Source organism: Heliconius melpomene, chromosome 12 (genome assembly GCF_056956725.1).
Source record: "Heliconius melpomene rosina isolate 202511_hmr_F chromosome 12, ASM5695672v1, whole genome shotgun sequence".
Classification (NCBI taxonomy): Eukaryota; Metazoa; Arthropoda; class Insecta; order Lepidoptera; family Nymphalidae; genus Heliconius; species Heliconius melpomene.
This window is the reverse complement of record NC_140400.1, coordinates 1,399,224-1,417,019: the sequence shown is the minus strand read 5'-3', so window position 1 is coordinate 1,417,019 and position 17,796 is coordinate 1,399,224. Positions and strand designations below refer to the sequence as shown.

The 17,796-nt window shown below is 33.0% G+C and overlaps 1 protein-coding gene across 1 annotated transcript in view; it reads left to right on the top strand.

The window, feature by feature from the left end:
* Positions 1–17,796, top strand: part of LOC146533350 (orexin/Hypocretin receptor type 1-like) — a 73,063-nt gene that overhangs the window by 27,523 nt on the left and 27,744 nt on the right. The window lies entirely within an intron of this gene.

Here is a 17,796-nt window from a genome sequence, read left to right as displayed (position 1 = left end):
AATATTCTGTGACAAGAAATATATTGAACAGTCCAGAAACATTGCGGTCAGTGTTTTTGATATCTGTTAACCATTTTTATTCCGTACCTACATGAGAGGTTGATAAATAAATACAAGCACAAAAAAATCACGTAGATTTTACACGAAATTTGCCTCCAAAATGTGTAGTTAGTGAGCAAGGTAGAAGGAGTTCCCAAAGATTTCTATATAAAGACATATTTTAATGGGGTCGAACCTTTAACGTCCTTGTGTACACACACACTTGTGTAACTTTCCTATTCCGCGCCACTATGATCTATCATTTTGACTTTCGAGCCTTAATGTTAATAGGACAATGATTAGTTTAAAAAAAATGCTGAGGTACTTCGAATATTTAATAATTACAAAATATTTCATATTTTCATTTCCTAGCTCTGGTAACGAGGCAAGCATGACGTTGAGCTCAGCCACTCAACACACAATGCCTTGAGAATTTGGTAAAAATGAGTATCTGAAGCATGTGAACGAAGTGTCTTAACAATAACCTCCTGCAATCTACCCTGTTTTGTGCGGGATACAGCGTAAAGCTAAAAAGAAACTTCCTGAAAATTTCAAAGGCTTTTTCCTGAACTAAACTGTAAGCTGAACATTACAAAAACGCTTATATACATCTTATGAGTATGAAAGTCATGCTTTCGTTGTGACGTCAAAGCTTATGAGGTAATTTGCAGCACAAGTTGAAAGTTAACATCTTAAACTTACAATCTTAGGTAGGTACTTACTTTGAGACATTACGTTCTTTTCTTTTTAGTTAGCGTTAGTGTTGAATTTTATAGATTGTAAGCTCGTGGGATCGTGGATAAGCTCGATCGTTGGTGGGTGATGTGTTTGACTCCCATCGTCCGAATGAAATTAATTTAATTATACTATTTTAGAATGTTATACTAAAAGTTAAATTATATTATAAAAAAAAGAAGAAATCTTTATCCCTTCCTTACATACGAAAGGCGGCCGTGGTGCAGCAGCACAACTATTAAGCATTACATTATCCAGTTCCAAAGCCTTCTACGCAATATCACTAAAATAAACAAAAATAGAGAAAAGAGTTTAGTCTCTATCTTTATAGAAAGTTAGTAAAAGACGTAAACAAATGTATCACGATTTGAAGTAAACCAAACGATAATTATCATCCCATAACAAATGTACACCAATTAATATTAAATGTAACAGAAACTTCAAAGAACATTTTCAAGGCTTAAATTCATCTCATGGCAGGCAATCTCTCATCTCGGTCGTTGGTAATAAAGCCCACCTCATTTCTCTTAGACACGACTGACGGTATTACAGGGTTCTTAAAAATTCAAACCAATTAGGACTTGCACAATTGTTGAGGCTTGCAGGTTGATTGTAAACGTAAAGGTTATGGGTACGATTCCTAATCATGGGAATGAGTTATTTTCATTTCCTCGCATTGGTGGCAAAACGAGGCGTTGAATTTCGCCACTCAACACGCTATGCATCCAGAATCCGACAGAAAGAAGAAAGGGGAATGTTTTAACACTATGTTCCTTCTGTTTACCCTGCCAATGATAAGATACCTAGAATAAGATTATTTTGACATTCTCCACTCCGTTCTAGACCCAGTTCTATAGATACAATCACAGACATTCTATCTTTTAACAAGTTTCTCCTTGTATTGTATAATACGTTACAATGTAAGGGTTACAGAGTGGCCTTTGGTCTCTTTGTTCGTTCATCTATTGTTATCGTACTGTCTATACTAAGATGTTTATTTAATTGAATCGTTCATTTAGTTCTAAAATTAATTGAAAATTGCCTTTTTGTTTAGTACTATCATTCATCTGAATATTATTATTTAAAAGAAAATATTGTTATTTTTTTATTATAACTATATATACGACTCTAAAAGCATCGATCGTGGATTCCCAATCGAGGGAGTAAAATATTTAGTTCTTTAATTTTCTAGCTCTGGTAACTAGGCAAAGCGTGGTAATGATTTCTGCTACTTAATAAGCAATGACTCAAGAATTCAGTGGAAATTGGGTAACGGAAGTGTCTTAATGGTAAAATTTATTAATGATAAATAAATATTAAAAAATTCAATAATAGATTTTTTTAATCAACAAAAACCTCAAGGTAAATCTGAACCTGCACTCATCATATTAAACGCAAACACAATTTAACAATATAGAAATGTTGTTCTGAAGGTAAAGTCTTAATAAAGATTCAAACAATATTTATATTTAATGTTAATAGCGTTTACATAACAATTTGCTTCGCCTTCTTATATTAAACTAATATAATAGAAGCTAATTTCGTTTTATTAAAGTAGGTATATTTATTTCATTCGTTGAAATATTATTATTACTAAGTACTGTAACGCCCTAGTGGCGTAATGGCGCAGCGTCTGACTGAAAACGCGATGATTGTGAATTTGATTCCCATTTGGGGTAATTAATTTAACTCAACAACAGCCTCAAAAATTTGGTGATACGTAGAGAAAACAAAGCTTCCACTATCTATTCGGTATTAAATTTTGGGAAATAAAAATATTTTTTATTTCCATAAATTTAAGTTCTAAATATAGGGATAAATAATTTATTATTTATTATTAAACTTAACGCACTAAAATATTATATATCTATGACAAACAAGTAGTTTAAACGAGAACCGAATCCACGGCCTGTGGTTTAGCATTTCAATACACTAACTACTACACTAACCGGCTAATGTATCTTTTATACAAGCAAAGTCATTGACAAGAAATAACAAGAGATTTAGCGAACTTTTGATTATTTTCATTGTTTCCTTTGTCGATCTCATTCAGATTTTGTACTTCGTTCTTAACAGTCAATCTGTCTGTTGAGCGGAAGGCGGCAATTGATTGCCTATAAACCCGTCAACGGAAATTGAACCTGCACCAATCGCTGTAAAGCCCATTATCGAGTAAACGGTGAGAAGACGGCGGGTGAATACTTCAATTATTTGAAACTGACGTTTTGTATGGACTGTCACTAGTGCATTTCTGGGTATAAAAGTTTGAATGATTTTTTAGAATTTTTTCTTTTATGCTGTAGGTACTGGTAGGTATTTTTAGAGTATAAGATTTGTAAGAATTTTTTAACTTTCATTTTAAAATAAAAAATAAAAAAAACAAGATGAGAATGAGAAGAAACTACTCAATTCGTTCGCGTTCCATATATTCCCTGTACGAGTGTTCTTGCAGTGTGTGGAGCTCTGAACAGTTCCTTTGATTTTTTATCCAAGAGTCACATCCACTACCCTAGTTCCCTCCTTAAGCTGAAGAACTTTCTAGAAATGTGCTAAGTCCTAGGATCAAATTCGTTCATATTATAGCCTTACGCTATATCCCTCACTTAGCAGGATAGGCAGACGGAATTTGGGAACCTTATGTTATGTCCACTCCGTTCTTTTTCTGCCGTATTCTAGAGGCAATGCGTGTTGAGTAGCGGAACACAACTTGCCTCGTTAATAGAGCGAAGACATGAAAATATTCAATATTTATTTTCCTCGAGTGGAAGTGGAACCCATAACCTATCGCGGTCAGTCTGGCGATTTTGCCCCTGCGCCACGGCTGGCCTCAAGTTCAAATTATATTCATTGCATATATAATTGAATTTACCACCCTTAATCTTGAACCCATGACCATTTCAATACTTAAAAGATCACACGGCACTTTAAACACTCCACATCATTAATTATAACGACAACGACTAATGGAACCGCTACTAAATTCTATCAGGGTCCACGGAAGCGTTATAACGTGCACAAGAAAATACGGTTTAAAGGAATTTTAAACATATCTTTAAAATTAGGTGCATTTTCTGGAAGAATATTACAAAGTATATACGTATTTATATAATAAGTACTTACCTATACGCATACACTTAGCAGGGTAGGTAGAAGGAATCTAGTGTTAAGATATTCCGTTTCCTAATCGCCATTCAAATTCCGAATCATTTTGTGTTGAGTGCCAGAACTCAATGAAGCGCTTTGTCTTTTTACCAAATTACCTCACCAAGTAAATATTTATATTATTTTAGCGAAATTTACATCGAACCCATAACTGTCCATTTGCAGTCGACGTTGTCCTGCTACGCTATGACAACCTGTAATACTTATCAATATATATTATTTTCTTGTATGTTAAAATAATAAAATTTCACATTTCTTGTGTTTGAAATGTGAAATTAATTGGCAGGAAGAACCTAATGTTATCCATTACTTCTCGTTTTTCTCAGTTTCAATATATATCCACTTTGGCGCAAATCGACTTGAGAAAGCGCGGCGTTGAGCCCCACCACTTAACACGCAATACAATAAATGTAAATAACACTAATTCGAACCCGCAACCTCTGACTTATGTAATTCAACAATATAAGATTAATCACAAATAACATACACACCTCATATAACGTAACATACGAGCTATAAATTAACGTAAACCAGAACATTGTTTTAAAGGAGAGAATGTATATGAAATTATTCAATGGAATCCAGACGTTGGAGAATATCTCGAGAACATCAGCGGCATGAAGATTATGCTATTACCTACGTATTCGTTAGTTTATCGTGTTATGAGAATAATATTCTAGTGCTCATATTATGTGAAATTAGTAGGTAATTGTGTGTCTAACTTAGTGTTTTGAGGTCATTAGAGGTTTTAGGTTCGATTCCGAATTAGAGGAATTGATTGTTTTTATTTCTTTGATTTGGTAACAAAGTGCGCCACCGGTGAAATCTGCCGCTTACCACATAATGCAATATTGTCGAAAATTTTACTAGAAAAGGGAGAACGGAATTTTTTGACACTAGGGTTCTACTGTGTACACTTATATGCGAGTGGAGCTGCAAGTGTTAAAAAAATGAAATTTAGTACGAGCATAAATAAAAGAATAGTTGTTAGACAAAAGGATGCCTTGCTAGAAAACATTCATAGCAATTAAAATAACATAAAGGTGCGATAATATTTTTTTTAATAAACGTTCAAAAACGGTCTTGTGCTATCTACTTGTAGTACGTATAATATATTCATTTTCTGTCCATTTCCAAAATGAAAATGTTATAGCGAAAGACCTAAGTTAGTTTAACGAACAAAAATACTAATTAAGGGTTAATCAGTATACACATAGCAAAGTAAGCAGACTCGTACGAATCGAACCTATTACTCAGTTATTTCTTACTAGAATATTAAATATACCATAGTACATAATGAAGCCACTCTAGAAGGCAAATAGCGACGTAGTTCTCTTGGGTGGCGCGGGAAATTAGCCGGAAAATCGAAAAAAAAAAACGATAAAAGATGATGTTCTTACAACAACCATCTTACGCTGCCGTGACGAATAAGCATATGCATGACATTCAGTAATATTAACATATACTCGTATGCATGCATCACGTTGATAGTTGCGGGTTCGATTTCAGCTTAAAGTGAAATTTAAATAAGTAAGTGCTGCTCCGGCCTGGTAAGAGTGGCCGAGTAAGTGTATTTGCTCTTTTTGTCTTGTTTCTCCTGAAACTACGAGAAATCATCCATTCTTGCATGCATTTCTAACCTACTTACATGTGCATTTGAACTTTCTAATTCCGGTAGTTTTGGCTATGTGTTATCTATTAGACTGCTTTTTGTAGTAGAGTAGGTAGAGAGAATCGAATTTTGAATGTAATTGTAAAAGTGGCGGAATTGAATGGTGGATTTTTCTTATTATTAACGCTAGGAAATTAAATTAAATATTTTTTTCGATTACGAATCGAACTCACAACTGTTACATTTTTAGTGAGACGTTGTGCCGCTACACCACTACGGCCTTAATTTAGCTGTTTAGTTTTTAGTAACTTTAATTATTTTCTAAAACGTAATTCATTCAATTTGATCTTTAATTATAATGAAATTAAAACTTTACGTATATTATGTAATAGGCACGCCTCAGTACCCAAATCCCTAATTATTATATAGACCTAATACCATTCCAAACTAAGTCAACCCAAGTTGTCCCCAAATCCATGCCAAGAACATTCTAACTACAAAACTATGTCAAATAGAATATTGTAATATAAACAGGTATATTACTCAAGGCGTATTGTTTTGTATAAAATTATGCTTACTGATATTAATTATCAAAAGTCTAATGAATAGTTGTTTATATAACAAAAATCTGTAGAAAGTGAAACATAATGGTTGCTGGTTCGATTTCCAGTCGTATTAAAGAATTATTTTAATTTCCCCACCGTCTCACCGCCGTGATTTCCCTTTTCATCAAGGTGAGAAAACGAAACTGACCCATTCCCCCGAATGGGAGTCGAATCTATAACTAACATGTCAGGTTTACAGTCAGGTTCTGTACCGTTGCGCCACGATCGCTTGGACACTTGAACTACCTGATAAAACGATTATATTTCAAAGATAATCAGCTTTATAAGTGCAATTTAAATCGTACAATTGAATGCAGTAAGATAATTTGCAGCTGCTCCTCTATGACGCATGTTCACAAAACAGTTCTTCTAACTCTTTATAGTATATTTTAACATCTATATCTGTATAAATATTAAAAACTATTGTAACTCGCTTTGGTTACGAGGCAAAGTGCGGCTTTCAGTTCCTTCACACTACGTGCAATGCCTCCAAAATTCAGCAAAAAGTGGGGAACCGAAGTGTCTTAATAGGAAAAGAATGTCTTAACACTAGATTCAAAGATTCTCTACCTAATTCCTTTTATGTCAAACATGTTATAATAAATTCAATGGTGTAAGATTACGTTAAAATATTTATTTTTATATTAAATGTGAAGACGAAATCGAACCTACGACCATCCAAACGCGTTCTCCAATGATAAAAGCTTAACATAAAACTAATTCATTTGGACATAATTGATATAAAGCTTCAAAGGTAGATCGTACGTTCAATAACGACCATTAGATAATTTAGGCGAGGATGAGTGAACCAAATACACGTAAAACGTGACCCATACCAATTTACGTATGGTATTAATTAAATTTATAGCTTTAACGATATTGGTATCAATCGATTTTTCCTTATTTATAAGCATATATGCGATAGATAAATATAAATCTCTCTGTACTCTACTTTATTTTTTTTTTAAATAAATTATTCTATTACTAGCTATATAGCTTTTTTCCCTTTGGCACTGTCCCTTATAAATTAGGATAAGAAGAGAGCACACTCACCAAGTTTTAAGTGTCAAGACATTCTGTTTCCGACTTTCCGCTAGCCGTCTTTACTGTCTTTCTTGATAAATTTACTATCCAGCACAAAATATATACCACAAATCGAACCAATATGGCCTGAGAATAGTGGTGACTCTTTTACTGTATAAAATCAATAATCTATAAAAAAAATTTCACTTACCGCCGTATTCTGGAAGCATAACGCATTGACTGCCGTAACTCAACGCCGCGCTTAGCCTCCACAACAGAGCATGCATATTCTTTCATGAAAACAAAAAATCTTAAAATAAGTTATTTCTAGTTATAAAATAACTTCATAATAAAATATAGTCACGTGCAATCTCGTACGCTAATTAAATTGCTTGCTCGGTTCCAATAATGTTGTTATATCGAACGTTCATTTGATTTCACTTTGTGTTGAATTAAAATTTTTGATTACAATTTTATATGCTTATATTTTTATTAGCCTCACGCTTTTACTCTTTTAGCAGGGCAGACGGAGATATCCTAGTGTTAAGACACTCCGTCTCTTAAGTTGAGGCATCGAGGCTGTAGTGATCCAGACGCGCAAACGTATCACTTTAAGTGCAACTGTTGTGGGTTCGTTCCTACTCGGGCAATTAGTTATTATTTATTAATTAATAAATTAGTTATTAATATTTCTTCGATCTGGTAATAAGGCGGCGTTGAGTTCTTCCACTCCGTTCGTTCCTTCCACACACTGAAAAAAAAGAAACTCCATTCCCAACTTTCCAATCAATTTTTAAATAGTGCGTGCGAGCGAAGAAATGAAAATATCAAATTATTCATTTCTTCAAGTGGAAATCGAACCCACAACCTATTGCGTTTACAATCGCACCTTATGCCCCTGGGCCACGACTGGCTTCTAGTTAATAATTTGATTTAAATATTTTAATGGTTATCAAAAAGAAACGTATTTTATAACTATCGCTCTGGCTACACCACCAAGTATCATAAAACAGTGCTATATATTTCATATCGGCGCTCATTTCCACAGTATGGCAGTATGGCAGCCGCCATTACTCGTTTATGTTATAATATAATACTATAATTTTAAAACTAGCATCACAAAATACGTTTATATATATCATGAATTTGTTTATTATTTATTTTTTAAACATTATTTAATTATTATATATTGTCATAAATATGTAATTTTATTAAAAAACCTCGGTTGAACTTCAATTATACAGTTTGGAGAAACTAAAAACAAAGAATATTTTTTGTTATGATAACTTAATTGACTGTGATATAGCATCGTCCAATATTGGATACTCTCCCTACATGCATACTTAATATAAAAAAAAATTAAACTAACTTCTAGGAGAAATTTAAAAGAGAGAGAGAGTGTTAAAAATTAATAAATGAAAATAGTTCATCCCCTTAATAGAAATTGAACTTAAAAACCACAGGTTTTTATAATTTCTACCTCTTAAAAAAAATTAAAAAGAAGAAAAAGAAAATGTGGTCTCTTGTGTATTAAGTATGAAACCATGCAGCGCTTATGATAGAGTAAGAACTTAATTACGACATACCGTTAATTACACATAAACTGGAAATTCAACATTAAATGAAAATTATTTAAGTTTAAAAATTATATTCATCTATACATATCTATATATTTTAAACTCTTTCATGAGGTAGTGAGTAACGCAAAATCTAGGTACAGAACAGATTTTTACTTAATTACTTTAAAGTAGTTTTGTATTAATATAATTATATTAATATAAGAAATAATCTGTCTAAACAACGACGACGTATAAATTGAGATACAAACACGAATAAGGCGTAATTTTGGAGCTTACTATGTTTAATATGCTAAAGAGCGCTCGGTCTGACTATCAGCGGAGTTAAATATTTAAATTATTTATATATATAATTGTAATTTGAAAAAATGTATTATTAAGAATATTTACTAACGGAATTGAATTCTTTTTACTCTGTCAGTCGTACAGTATGTCTAATGATGTCTCCAAGTAAGAGTTACTAAATAATAAATATATATAGATAATTACAAATCACTGTTTATATATATTATTTATTGTTTATATATAGTAACAGAGCGGGGAAATGAAAATATTAAATATTTAATTTTCCCGTGTGGGAATCACAATAAAAACACAGCTTTATAAAAAAAATAAGTTAAATATTTTTTTCCTCCCAATTTCAAAGATCAAAAGGCGCCAAACATATTTTCAGCCACGATTATTGCGTATAAATTTTACATGTGAAAAACATAAATGGATATTTCAAATATTAACAGCTACAAAGTTATCGAATATAATCGAAATCGAATCCTAAATGAAAAATCAGTGTTGTGTGCCACTTTTCAGACATTTTTTTCGCGTGTTCAATTTTTCCTCTAAAGAATAAGAGTACAATATTCAAATAAAAGCCCATACCGCGCATACATTTTACGCATTCCAAAGAGATATACAGAACGTTTCCAGTTTTATCTTTCCCCCGTATATTTTTTCTTACGTGATCCCTTCATTGATATTCCTTCACAACTCTCGATGTGTAAAAACATCAATCATAAATGTTTCAGTATAATGAAAAGGCATTTTAAACACGATTCTAATATCTTAGGAGGGTTTACCGTTTCTAGAGTGCCTTTATGCACAAATAATGATAGTGGGTTCGATTTTTACTCGAGGAAATATTTGAATTTTATATTTTTAATAGCACCTATAGTTGAGGTCTCGTAGTCAAATGAACTTTGAAATGAATGAACGAACGAGTTATATCCCTTTTATTCCGTGTGATAATATATACCCTATAGCATTCTTCGATGAATGAACTATCCCATACAATTTTTTTTTTTAATTTTAACAAGTTATTAAGGTTTGCACATTCAACAAAACAAGCTCTTCATCTTTCTAATATTAGTATAGAAGTATAGATTTCCTGGTAAACATAGGGTTCCATCTATTTACAAATCAATTAATAGACAAAGCAAAATTAGTATTGTCGGGTGTGCCATGTTGGTGGTTAAGTGAAAGGCTCAAGAATAAAAACGTAAATTTTTCAGTTTTGGTGGAATTCAATCAATTAAATGTGGGCGGAAAAGGAATAATATATAAGGCATAAAGCGTGAACTTGAAAATTGAAACAAAAAGCTTGTCCATATAAATCAGTTCTAAAGATCCGGAGCTCAAAAACAGCTTAACTTTATCTACATCGAGACAAACTGTAGATAGTAAATATATATAATAGAAATATATTGTATTTCACCTTTATTTGGCGAGCGTTTGGCGTAAATTGTGTTTTGGTACAATTTTATATGTTTTCAAACAAAATTGTATTGAGAAGATTGTAATTTTAGATTGTCTTTGTCATATTTGTAAATAGCTTTTATGTTACTTTTTCTTGAATTTTTTTTAGCTTTATGCTCTATCACGCTTATGGCATATCCCAGGTCCCTTTTGCCTACTCTGCTATATAGCAGAGTAGAGTAGAGAGAACCTGGGAACTTAGTAAGACTCTCCGTTCCCCACCGAATTCTAAAACTTCTATTGAGTCGCAGAGCTCAATACCGTACTTTGCCTCGTTACCAAAACGAGAAAATGAAAATATTATTAGGTACTTCATTTATTCAAATCGGAATCGAACTCACAACCTGTCTCACGCCTGTGCCCCTGTGCCATGACAGGGCTGAAAGTACAAAATAATATTATTAATAATTTTAATAAATTTAAAAAATCAATGTTTATGCTAATTATTGGAAGTCGTGAGATTTAAAACTACCGAAGACTAATCTGCATAAATTACTATACAGTATACTACATACATACTAAAATACACAGAGGCGAGCCGGTCACTTTGTTTAACTTAACCGTTGTCAGTGTGACTAACTTACAAGGGCTTTGAAGTGTAGTAAATTAACACCATTGTTACGCAGTTCTTTAGGTAGGTTTAGGGTCGATTTCCACTTGGGATAATATTAATTTCCTTTTTTTAGCTACACGCTGTATAACTTTAGCAAAGGAACTTCCGATACTTCCGTAATAAATAAGAAACTGTAACCGATCGATACAACAATAAGAACTGTTGTAGATTTTAACCTTGTTTTTCACATTTTGGATCGTTGAAGATTCCAGTAATATATTACACCGAATATGCCGATTTAGATATATTGCGTAAATGATGTCAAAATACTTACAACCTCCCAAATATTCTCATCAGATGACGTTTTTTTTTAAATGGATGGATTAGAAATTTACAACTAACAGCTATCGCTTACATTCTCTGTATACCATATATAACTGGAAAGAGAAATGTAGTGCACCATACACTCAGTTTCCACACTTTCCGTCTAAATTTTTGAAATAATGCGTGTTGAGTGACAGAGCTCAACGCCGCGCATTGCCTTGTCCACGATTGGGAATCGAACCCACAAATATCACATTCTAACTGCCTCATACACAACTTTAATTATTATTATTACACAAGTAATTAAACCCATCATATATTGTATGTTGTTTTTGTATGCGGCCATCATAATCTGCATAACGTAATTAAATTCTGTATTTACACTGTGGTACGCATTGCTTATTGTTTATATTTAATATCTAGTTACGTCGCGAAAATTGGGGAACAGACGGATGTTTTAAGCAGGGCGAACCCGGCTGTGTGCGGGATACAGCGTGAAGCTGATTTATTATCTTTCAATGTTAGATGAAAAATACAAAACATTATATTACCTCTACTCATTATTTGTACGGCATGCAATTTTGGCGCTTGTAATTAATAAAATAAAATAAAACTATATTATTTAATGTTAAACCCATCCGAGGCTGTCGTTGCGCAGCAGCACAACGTCTGATTATAAGCGCTATGGTTGTATGTTCGATTACCTATATATGGAATGAATTACGTTTATTTCCTGCCTCTGGTGATTAGTGCGGGATTGAGTTCACTTTGTACGCAATATTACGAAAATTTAGCGAAAAGTGGGAAACGGACTATCTGAACTAGGTTCCCTCTGCCTACCCTGCTATGTGCGGAATACAACGTGAACCTAAAAAAAGTTATTTTAAAAACAATTGCATTTATACAAATATTCGTTACAAAGGATTCAATTCATCTTTGTTCTCATATCAATAAAGCTATAAGCTATATGAAACTTTAAACGTTATGATAAAACAGCATAGAATTCGATATCAGTGCATACATACTACAAAACATTCTTCCAATCCGTGGTAGTTTAATATTTATAAAAAATATATACATAGAAAACTCAAAAGAAAATAATAACATAATAAAAAATATATATTTTTCATGACGTGCCGCCTGAAAGTAAGCTATAACACAAAAATTAAGTCACAGTTTTCCAAGGTGTTTTTTTTATATCACTACAACAAGCGAAGCGAACGAGCAAGGCATACATGGGGCGAAGCCTTTTAGTTCTTTTAGAACTTACAGTTATTAAACATGAAGCGTGCGAGCCAAGTTCTTATATAAATCTTGTATACTTGAAATGTTTAATTACGACCATACGGTAAATTACAAAAGACATTCATTATAGAACTTTATGCGTATATCAGGTAACAAAGTTTCTTACGAGGTTTACATACATAAAATATTCTATTACGGTTTTAGAAATTCTAGTTAAGAGGCATATTATCACTTTATCTACAGAAATTTTTTAAATCAAAATTAAAGAAAATGAAAAGAAAATAAGTAATTCCTGGGCGAAAGTTTTTTATCGAGCTTTTTAATCTTCTCACACGTTTAATATCTTACAACCATAGATTACGAATGTTGGCATTAGATTTGATGAGGAGATGAGGTGTGGTAGCCCAAATTATATCCAAGATATAATTTGTCTCTTTGTAACATCCAGGATCTTGAAATTGTTTTTAGGTATTTGGAAAAATAAATACTGTTCTTACTACAGTTGATTACTGCAGTAAGAGCATCAGTTTTGTTACTGCAGCAATACGCTTTTATTATATTTTTTAATTTTATTTTATTTTCACTTTCCTTCTATTTCCATTTCATATTGCTTATATTATGTTATCTTCTCACTATATGCTGCTTTCATCAACTTTCATAAGCTGTAGAAAATCTCTTTAGGGTGTTCATTTCCTTGTTCTGGTACTAAGCAATGCGCGGGCTTCATCTCCGCCACTCAAAGCACAACGCCACAAGAATTCCGTGAAAGGGAAGTGGTTCTAGTTCTCAGTACATTTCATAGTTTACCATAATAATAAAATATTCCAGGACATCGAACCCACAATAAACGTTACTCGTTTATTTAAATTGAACCAAATAAAAAAGTGAACTCATATCACATATATTACTGGCTTTAACACCGCAAAAATACCTAAAAGTCTCTATGTAAATTTCTCATATGATAAATTGGAAGTAATTTTTCAGTGGAAGTATTTTATGTACATTTTTCCTTCGTGTTTCGGTAAGGGCGGTGAAAAGGTATCTTAGATCTAGCGTTTTCATATTGCAAGTAATCCGCCCACCTACAGTTTTAGAGTTCCGTATATGAAGAGTGGTATAAGAAATTATGTTTATATTTTCATTTATAGTTTCACGCTATAAAGATGTAAAGATTCTCTGTTCCCCACTTTCGGTCCAATTTTGGAAAAATTGCGTGTTAATTGGTGGTTATTGCTTTTTTTTAAATTTAATATGTTAGATTATTTAATTTTTGAATACGCGTCTTCATTATATATTTCTTATATTTACAAGATCAATAACTAACTGAAAATGTCTTAATTTAACCTATTTTAGAATTTCGTGGCGGCTGGCGGTTGGTTGAGAACATCTTATCAGAATTTGAAGCTAAAATCCTCTTCAATCGAAAATTTTACTTAACTAACTGATCACTACCGACCTACTCAATAAATAAAAAAATTCTGTACGGAACTTACTTTGATATTTAACTTTCAGGCTTGACACCTTTTTATATATTCACCGGCTATTAATTATAGCTGAAATAAACACGTAACGCTCCACTGTAACACGTTTTAATGACGTTTTAGTTTGCCCCAAGCAAGTAAAGGCATGAGGTATGAATATTTAATTTTAGCTACAAAAAAAATGTATAATAACCTATTTTCATTTTTTTTAATACATTTTTAAAGTATTATTTCACACTTGGGAAAAATAAATACTTTTTTCGAAGACCCGAGAAATTTACGTTAAATTTTTTTTAGTTTTTTAAATAGCTAACTTATTTTAATTTTCGTTAGATTAATATCTGTGATCGTTTTTCAGACATTTACTCGACACTAGCTTAATACTGGGTTTTCAGGTCCCTACTACTCTTCTATGCACAAGGAGAAACAAAAAAACCTTATATTCTACATAAATATAATATAGAGGCCATTTGTGGCACAGTGACTCATAGTTTGACTCTAAGCGCGATTGGTTGTGGGTTTGGTCCCCACTCGAGGAAATGAAATGTTTATTTAAATTTATATTTTCATTTCTTCGCTCTGGTGTCGAGGCAAAAAGAACGAACACCACTCAACACACAATGCCTTCAGAATTTGGCGGAAACTGGGCAACGGAGTGCCTTAACACTAGGGTCCCTCTGCCTACCAGCTGAAAAAAATATAGAAATAGAATATAATAAAATATCTAAATAAATATACGCTGCAATTAATATGCTTCTACCATCGCCTATTTATCATTTAAGACGAGATAAGACGGTGCGTTATTTATACACAGTAATGACTTTTTAACCGACTTCTGTAAAAGGAGGAGGTTATCAAATAGACATTTTATTTGTTTGTTACTTAGAACTTTTGGCTGGGTGAAATTTTTATGATTTTTTTTTATTTGGAAGCTGACTACTGGTACTTCTAAATCACTTCACTTTATTTTACAGCCTGGACATTGAATTACTCTTTAGCTTGCACGCTGTATCCCGCACATAGTAGGGCAGACAGAGGGAACCTAGTGTTAAGACGCACTGTTTCCATTAACACACTTCCGTTCCCCACTTTCTGTCGAATTCTAGAGGCATTACGTATTGAGTGACGGAACTCAACACCGCGCTTTGCCTCGTTATCAGAGCGAGGAAGCAAGAACATTCTTGTTTAATATCATAATTTATTTCCTCAAATAGGAATCAAACCCACAACCTGTCACGTAGACAGTCACATGCTTATATACCCCAGCGTTACGATTGGCAATTGCAATTGGCTGAAAGAATAATATTTAAAACTAACGCTCTATCAAATATTTCAATTCATATTAGGTCCGAATATGTCAAATAAAATATTAACAACCATACTTTTAGTAGGGGCGGCGATTCGGTCATTCGAGCGCATCAGATTAAGATACTGGGGATTCCTTGTACTCGGTTACGTACTTCCACCAAATATGAGCTTCCTATGTATGGCCGCGCGTCTAGGATAAAGGATCAGATTAGTAAAAAAAAATTGATCATCGGACATTCTCGAGCGCGTCAGATTAAGATAGGGTAAGTTAGTTACATGCTAAATCGTGTATATTCCACTAATCTGACAATTTGAGAGTGACGCAAAGGAGGGAGAGGGCTCCAAAGTTGTAAAAAAAAAACGTTATCTGGACATTCTCGAGCGCGGCTAATTTTTTTTTTATTTTGAAGGGAATCATTCAAGGATTACGAAAAACATATAATCTGACAAATTCCACAAACCGAAGTAATAGAAATTGACTGATAAAGTTTAATATACCTAAGAATTGCACATATTCCTCTCACCGTATTTCTATTCCTATCGCACTCTTTTTTTATTTATTGGTCCCTAACTCATCAATGAAGATGATAAATTTAAAAAAATACTTGAAAAAAAAAATTTTTTTTGTACTTTTTTTTTATAAATACAAGTATTCTATTTCAAACATACATTCTTTTAGTTACATTCTATTTCTTGAGCTTTTCTATTGATTGCGTTCAATGAATAAAAAAATTGAGGCCAGTCGTGGCGCAGTGGCACAAAGTGTGACAGTAAAACAGACTGGTTGTGGGTTCAATCTCCATTCCAGGAGATGAAATATTTATTGAAATTTATATTTCCATTTCTTCGCTCTGCTGTCGAGGCAAGACAGTGACGTTAAGTGCTGCTACTCAACACTCAATGCCTTCAAAATTTGGCAGAAAGTGGGGAACAGAGTGTCTTAACCTTAGGTTCCCTCTGCCTACCCTGCTGTGTGCGGGATACAACGTAAAGCTGACTTGTTTCTTGTATTGGTTTAAAAAAATATTAATAATTGTCAGATTAAGCAAGTCCCTTCAGATAATCGTCTGATTTTGAGATATCACGTCTAGGGCATGAAGATGAACCATATATATCTTAATCTGACGCGCTCGAGTATTTCAAGATGACGATTTTTTTTTGCATTTTCAAACAACGATTACGAGCTTGCGTCTCATCCAAATCGTCAGATTATTACATAAGAGCTTTTTTTAGGTTCACTTAACACCCCCTTAGAAAATCTGACGCGCTCGATAATATTTTTTTTTTGCCATTTTTAACTCTTACGTACGACCACCTCCACCACGGAAACTGTCAGATTAACATATTTTCATGCTTAAGAAGACGTAGGCAATTGATGATATCAATATCTGACGCGCTCGAGTATGTCCATGGAACAGTTTTTTTTTACATTTTTGCAAACCTATAACCCCTCAACCCACCGGTGAAACGAAATTTTTTATATGACATTTTTTTCTTGTTATCATCTAAGCTTCGCAACACAATAGGTCTCCATGACGCTCGAGTGACTCCACAGTTTGCTGCTTCGCCTCCCTAACTATTTGTAGGCGAGGGGATAACAAATCCGTCAAAAGTATTTTGCATACCGTTTGGAGGTAAACTATTCATGCCATTCTTTATATATGTATACCTGGGCCCAAATCCCGAGGGCTATTTGACTGTAACGATCCCATTGCTTTGTAGGAATACTTATATTTATTTATGTTTATGCTTAAACCTGCCTTTAAGTTGGAATAATATATTACATTTTGGAATTTATCCGCTCATTAGTTTATAAGGACGTCTATATAGACTTGAATCGTGGAAATTTGTTTACCTAAGGTTTACCTAAGGTTTCACGTAGCTTTTCTAGGTTTAGTGTGTAACAGCGGTAGACAAAAATAGGTAAAAATAATTTGAAGATCATTATGATTTTTTCTATATTGGGATTATGCAGGATAAAGCAAGAAAATGAAAATATACTAACTATTATAAATAATCAAATTAATATGTTTGTATACAATAATAGACTTAAGGATTTACTTTACTAATGTGAGTCAAAACGGCATTTTATACCTCAAAATTCTGATTTGCATACAGAAAGTACTAGTTAATATGTCTTTCACATTTAACATTCAACACAGCGCCACACTGTGGAACCAGACGAAATAACTAAACTCATTTAAAGTCATTCTGTAGTTCTGCTTATAATGTCATACAATATGCAACAACTGCTATGAAAATTCAACAATGGTACTTAAATACGAGTAAAATTTTAATCTGCATCGCCGCTTTACCTGATACCTGAGCAAGGAATAAGAATAATTCATTTCTTCTAGAAGGAATCGAAACCACGACCGTCATG